This window comes from Lissotriton vulgaris, unplaced genomic scaffold (assembly GCF_964263255.1).
Source record: "Lissotriton vulgaris unplaced genomic scaffold, aLisVul1.2 SCAFFOLD_4109, whole genome shotgun sequence".
Lineage (NCBI taxonomy): Eukaryota > Metazoa > Chordata > Amphibia > Caudata > Salamandridae > Lissotriton > Lissotriton vulgaris.
The window spans coordinates 111,989-114,272 of record NW_028246666.1 but is presented as its reverse complement, the minus strand read 5'-3'; positions in this window follow the sequence as shown (position 1 = coordinate 114,272).

The window sequence follows — 2,284 nt, the reverse complement described above, 5'->3', positions numbered from 1 at the left end:
TGGGTGTCTCATCATCTGTACAGGCTCCCGACCAGCTCCACTCCGTAGCCGGCCGCCATTTTGACCGCAGTGTCCGTCCGGTGAACGCCGCTTTTCGTCTAAGATCTTTGCTGCTCCATCTCTGAATAACCCGCCGATCTCTCAGGTTGTGCCCAGCATATTCCCACACACTTTGCGGTGTCTGCGGACGGTTCTGCGGGCTTTAGGCAGTAAAAGCACGCACTATCGTGGCCGTCCGGTGGAGCTGTGATATCATCCAGCCATTCCGCTGTGCGCCCCCTAGCGCCTTGCTTTATTTATATCTGTAAGTGCTTGCTGTTGAGGTTTAATTTTTGTGGCAGGAGCATTGTGCCAGAATGAATCCTGCCCTGCGTATTTATCCAATAAAATGCCACCATTTTGTGCAATACCTCCTCTACTCAACTGGAGTACTTTCTACTGGCTAATCATAAGTGCTACCTCTTTAGGTAAATGTATAGTGCCTTTCCTACACTGCAGCTGCATAACGAACCAGAATAATTGTCTCCAGTGACTTTGTGTGTCTGTAACTTTGCCTCGGCGCCGGGTCCTTTGAGTAAGCTGTTCATCATTCTGTGAAAAGAGTGGGAAGACGTTGCATACCGAACGTGTGGGTGGGGCCAAACGAGCGGGGTTTTTACGCAACTTCACATGCCTCCTGTTTATAAAAGGTCACAGCACGATCTCAGTAGCTGATGAGGAGCAAGAAACTCCTGGTCACAGGAACTACACGAGGATTGCACTCAAGAACATCAAGACCTCTATCGAGGATTACAGCTCACCTGGTAGTTTTACACAGCGCCTTGAACGGTGAACCGTACCAAGGGCATTACATCCCTCAACAGACACAGACTAATTTCCGGCACAGGGAGATTTGCCAGGATTCATGAGATGCTCAGCACTCAGCTGAGGTCTGGATTCAAACCTGATGCTATCTGGTTGGCAATTGTATCCCCTCCCCCTCCCCGTGCATTCTTTCCTGGCCAGTTTTCCACGCTCCGATGGACCCAGCCACAAGCAACTTCAAACGCGGTACATGGCAGGTAGTGGCAGCAACAGTGGCAAATAAGAAATATCACAGAAATAATCATTCAAAGTCCTGTACATACCACAAATACAGCAGATCAATCAATCAGTCATTTGTTAAGCTCACTGCATACCCGCGAGGGTCTTAAGGCGCTATGGGGGAGGTGGGGGCCACTACTGATCGAACAGCCAGGTCTTTAGTATCCTCCTGAAGGCCAGCTGGTCTGGGTTTGTCGTAGGCTCAGTGGGGGGGGGGGGTTCCATGTCTTGTGATGTTGCGCAACTCCGTTCGACTTCGATTGTCTGCTGGGCACACACTGCTGACACGTACGCCTACGAAGAGGAGGGCTTGTATGCTAGATCCCTGAGCCTAGAGAGCTCATTGGAGTCTTTGCCCTCTGACCTCAGTGACCGGATGGCGCATGCACCACACCACCACCACTATGCTAGGGGGTGCGCACACCGCAATGGTGGCCTGTTGCTGTAGCCTTTATAATTTATTTAAGGACACTGACACTACTGTAAAGTGACAGACAGTGAGTGTCCCCAAATAACTTATGAAGGCCGCCGCAACGGGCCACCAGTACCGCGCGGCCGCTGCTCCCAAAATAGTGCCGCCTGGGGCAGACCGCCCTACCGCCTAGCTACGCCATTGACTACAATACATGAAGGGTGAACAAATGTGCAGCGCACATAAGGAGTTTGGGTGCTGGCAGAATATGTGTTGAAGTAATACAGCCTGGTTAAAGATAGGAAAGCTTCAGTGCTGAACAGTGCGCCAGACTGAGTGTCTGTGCTGAATGCACGGGTACTTGTAAATGGCACAAGTAAATGGTATAATGCCTAGAGATATTAATGCTGAACAGTAAAGGGTTGATTACAAGTTTGGCGGTGTGGGATTGGGATGCCACACCACTGCCCAGCTCCCACATCGCCAAACAGGGCCACAGCCTGCATGCCAGATTACAAGTATTATCATGGTCTGGCAGGCGGGAAGTGTGGCGGTCACACGGCAGTGCAGTTTAAAGGCTTTTGTGTGAGCCTTGAAGTACACTGCCAAGGGACTGCCAGTGCCACATGATGCCTGGCCCATAGTACATGAATTTGCCCAAAGTGCTTTTGTCTACTGCAGCTTGCGCTGCAACTCTTCTCCTGGGCCGCAGCACAAGCCACACTAGAAAATAGCACTTTCTGATTGCTGCCACAGCTGGAATATTGTAATAGGATTGGTGGGACCATC